We start from the raw sequence: 4,523 nt of genomic DNA, 5'->3' as shown, positions 1-4,523 counted from the left end.
ACAGGTCCCCCATCATGTGATGAGACAAATCTGCCTAACTTCAGTCCCCCACCCCCAGCCCCCGCTCACAGACTGACAGATAAAGTGCTTCTGGAGGACCCCCCGCCCCCTACCCCCAGTCAGTGACAGAGGGAGGGACGCAGATGGAGAACCCTCGCAGCCCATGCAACGCGAAGATCTTGATGAATAGTTAATATGCCTTTCTCTCTCCTCCTAAGCTACTGCGACTTGGAGCGGTGCCAGCCTCATTTGAATTCCAGCCTTTGTGAATAACTCAAGTGTCGCCGCTGTTGCTCCAGCAATTGCAGGGCGTTTGAGCTCACACCATCCCGCCTCGTTCTAGAAGCCCAACTCGGCTGCCTCCCCTCCCCACAGCTTCCAAGCCTCCTCACAGGGCAGTGGCAGTGGGGGTTGGAGGTGGGGAGACTGGAGCTGCAGAAGGGGAGACCACTCCAGCTGAACCTTCTAGTCCCTCCACCCCCCAGCTGCAGTAGGAGTCAGGTGGGGCCCCGACTGGGTATCTGATTAGGCGATTAGGCTGCCTCTGTTCTACTTAGTGATCATAGCTCTGTTCTCTCTGCAGATATTTCCCTTCTGTTTCTCTCTCTCTCTCTCTCTGTCTGTCTGTCTCTCTCTCTCTCTCTCTCTGTCTCTCTCTCTCTCTCTCATACATATGTACATTTCTCCATTTCTCCCCTTAATCAGGATACAGTTAAATCGACAGAAAAATCAGCTGGGTTTGGCCGGGTGCAGTGGCTCACACCTGTAATCCCAGCATTTTGGGAGGCCAAGGCGAGTGGATCACCTGAAGTCAGGAGTTCTAAGACCAGTCTGGCCAACATGGTGAAACCCCATCTCTACTAAAAATATAAAAAATTAGCTGGGCATGGTGGCACACACCTGTAATCCCAGCTACTTGAGAGGCTGAGGCAGGAGAATTGCTTGAACCCAGAGGTGGAGGTTGCAGAGCAAGATTCTGTCTCAAAAAAAAAAAAAAATTGGTTGTTTCTTCCCATTGTAGTAACCTCCTTTGCTCATGTTTTCATTCACTCGATCTTTTATTAAACAAATATTTTTGTAGAGCACCTAACATGCTGCAGGTCTCGTACTAGGCACTGAGAAAGATGGAAGGGAGGGAAGACATGTTAAAGAAATGCATAAAGCCACATCTCTGTTCTTGAGGTGCCTGTCGTCTGTTAAAGGCAACAGAATCATAAACAGATCTGGCAGATGCAAAATTCCAGAGTCACGCAAACTCAAGTGTGCAAAGATGTGAATCCTCTATTTGTCTAAACCTGAACTTCACTTCTACCTCCCGCCCCACTCCCCTATTCTGCCCAATATAGGAAACTGCATCTCATCACTTTCAAATAAACTCAGACACCTGGGTGACTTTTCTCTGCTTCAGATTTACAGTAAGTCAAGTTAAAGATTTTTTTTTCTTGTTGCCTTTCTTTCTTCTCCCTACTATTGATACTAAGCTCTGATGCTCACTCGAATAATCAAACAAGTAAACAAATTGTGCAGACTGCTTTCCTTTGTAGAGAGATAGTATGATTTGCTGGCACTCTGCAGGTGGGGGCCTTTTTGAGCAAAGAAGGATTGTGGTGTTTTTGTTTTGTTTTGTTTTGACGGAGTCTCGCTCTGTTGCCCAGGCTGGAGTACAGTGGCACAATCTTGGCTAACTGTAATCCCAGCTACTCAGGAGGCTGAGGCAGGAGAATCTCTTGAACTCGGGAGGCAGAGGTTGCAGTGAGCTGAGATCGTGCAGCTGCACTCCAACCTGGGCAACAGAGCAAGACCCTGTCTAAAAACAAACAAACAAACTCTGCACGATTTGTTTACTTGTTTGATTATTCGAGTGAGCATCAGATCTTAGTATCAATGGTAGGGAGAAGAAAGGCAACAAGAAAAAAAAATCTTTAACTTGACATTGTAAATCTGAAGCAGAGAAAAGTCACCCAGGTGTCTGAGTTTATTTGAAAGTGATGAGATGAAAAAAAAAAAAAGTAGCAAAGTAGCAAAAAGTAGCAAAAGGTGGCCAGCAAAAAGGACTTCTTCCTTACAGACCTCTCTCAGCCACTGTGCCTGGCCCACCTTTTGCTCCTCTGATGTAGTCATGGGAGGCAGCCATCATGTGACGATGAGGTGAAAAATCTTCACTGACATTCTGGGGATGGCAGAGTGGAAGGACAGAAAAACATAAGTTCTCAATAGAAGTGAGTTGCCAAACTTACCCTGGGACCACCTATGTTAGAAAAATCAAGCATCTTTATGGTTGATTTTTTGTATTTCATCACTTGTGATTGGAGCTCATCCTAACTGAAACAGCACCCATGGAATTTGGCAGTTGCTCCAGCTACCAATGGTTTTTGAAGAACAGCATCTGTAAAGCTATGGAGGTGCAAGTCTGAGGATAATAGGTTAAGAAGTAATCTTAATCATGCACAGTGGTGCAAGCCCATAGTCCCAGCTACTCCAGGAGACTGAGGCAGAAGGAGCACTTGGACCCGGGAGTTCCAGATCAGCCTGGGCAGCATAGTGAGACCCTCTCTCCAAAACAAACAAAAAACAAAAAAGAAGTAACTGGAAACATTCCATTTCTGACAATATGGGGGACCAAATATGAAAGACAAAATAATCATAAAGAAATTCTGGATAAAAAATAACCAACATTCTTTTAAGTGTGTAGCTGAGCCCTCAGAAAGAAAGAACGGAGTGCCGGGACAGAAGCAGCAGTGCGGCCGCCACCACCATGGCACTGCAGGCTGATCGACAAGGCTGCAGAAGACGTGAGGAAGCTGCCAACAAGACCAGATGAGGGGTCGGGCGCAGTGGCTTACGCCTGTAATCCCAACACTTTGGGAGGCTGAGGTGGGTGGATCATCTGAGGTCAGGAGTTCGAGCTTGGCCAACATGGCGAAACCCCGTCTCTACTGAAAATGCAAAAATTAGCCGCAGGTGGTGGCGGGCGCCTGTAATCCCAGCTACATGGGAGGCTGAGGCAGCCGAATCGCTTGAACCCGGCAGGCAGAAGTTGCAGTGAGCCGAGATCGTGCCACTGCACTCCAGCCTGGGGGACAGAGCGAGACTCCATCTCAAAAAAAAAAAAAAAAAAAAAAGCAGATAATAAAGAACTGAAAAAACTCGATGGACTTTACAAACAAGCTATAATTGGAGACATTAATATTGAGTATCTGGGAATGCTGGATTTAAAGGGCAAGGCCAAATGGGCAGCATGGACCCTCCAAAAAAGGTTGTCAAAGGAAGATGCAACGAGTGTCTCTATTTCTAAGGCAAAAGAGCCGATAGAAAAATAGGACATTTAGAATACAGTGTATGAGAAATTTTTCCAGGCAGTTGCAGTGGCTCACACCTGTACTCCCAAAACTTTGGGAGGCCAAAGTGGGCGGATCACTTGAGGTCGAGTTTGAGACCAGCCTGGGCAGCATGGTGAAACCCCGTCTCTACCAAAAATATAAAAATTAGCCGGCCATGGTGCATGCCCGTAATCCCAGTTACTTGTGAGGCTGAGGCACAAGAATCACTTGAACCCGGGACGCGGAGGCTGCAGTGAGCCGAGATGGCATCACTGCACTCCAGCCTGGGCAACAAAGCAAGACTCTGTCTCAAAAAAGAATACAGTGTATGAGAAAGTTTTCTTTTTGAAGCCTTGATAATGCTCTCATGACCTAACATTTAGAGGGAAAGAGGCACTGTTCACTCTATGTATCATGTATATCTTTGCTATTAGCATGAATTGTAGTAACAGGAGTATGCTGAAACTACATAGTTAACTAAATTGTGCTTGCTTAAACCAGGTGTCCTTAAATGTTCTTTTAGAAAAGTATTTGATTTTTAATTTTTGTAGATTTAGGGGGTACAAGTGCAGTTTTGTCACGTGGATATATTATATAGTGGCAGTCTGGGCCTTTAGTGTGCCCATCACCCAAATAGTGTACATTGTACCCAAAAGGTAATTTCTCATCCCTCAGCCCCTCCCACCCTCCCACCTTTTCAAGTCTCCAGTGTCTCTTATTCCACACTCCATGATCCTGTGTACACACTGTTTAACTCCCACTTGTAAGTGGGAATGGGTGGTGTTTGCCTTTCTGTTTCTGAGTTATTTGCACTTAAAATAATGGCCTCCAGTTCCACCCATGTGGATACATAAAATCAAATAAATAAATAAATAAAATCAAACATGATTTTATTCTTTTTTTATGTCTGACTGGTATCCCATCATGTACCATCTTTTCTTTATCCAGTCACCCATGGATGGACATTGGATTGATTCCAGGTCTTTGTTATTGTGAACTGTGCTGTGATAGGCATACAAGTGCAGGTATCTTTTGGATACAACGATTTCTTTTCCTTTGGGTGGATACCCAGTGGTGGGATTGCTGGGTAGAATGATAGTTCTATTTTTCGTTCTTTGTGAAATCTCCATGCTGTTTGTCATAGAGGTTGTACTGATTTGCATTCCCACCAATAGTGTGTGAGCGTTCCCTTTTCTCCGCATC

The 4,523-nt window shown here is 45.4% G+C and overlaps 1 pseudogene; it reads left to right on the top strand.

The window, feature by feature from the left end:
- The first annotated feature begins 2,755 nt into the window (after positions 1-2,755).
- Positions 2,756-3,955, top strand: LOC129137492 (acyl-CoA-binding domain-containing protein 7-like; annotated as a pseudogene).
- Positions 3,956-4,523: the final 568 nt, after the last annotated feature.

The sequence above is a fragment of the Pan troglodytes genome, chromosome 18 (genome assembly GCF_028858775.2).
Source record: "Pan troglodytes isolate AG18354 chromosome 18, NHGRI_mPanTro3-v2.0_pri, whole genome shotgun sequence".
NCBI classification, from domain to species: Eukaryota; Metazoa; Chordata; class Mammalia; order Primates; family Hominidae; genus Pan; species Pan troglodytes.
This window is presented reverse-complemented; position numbering and strand designations above follow the sequence as displayed.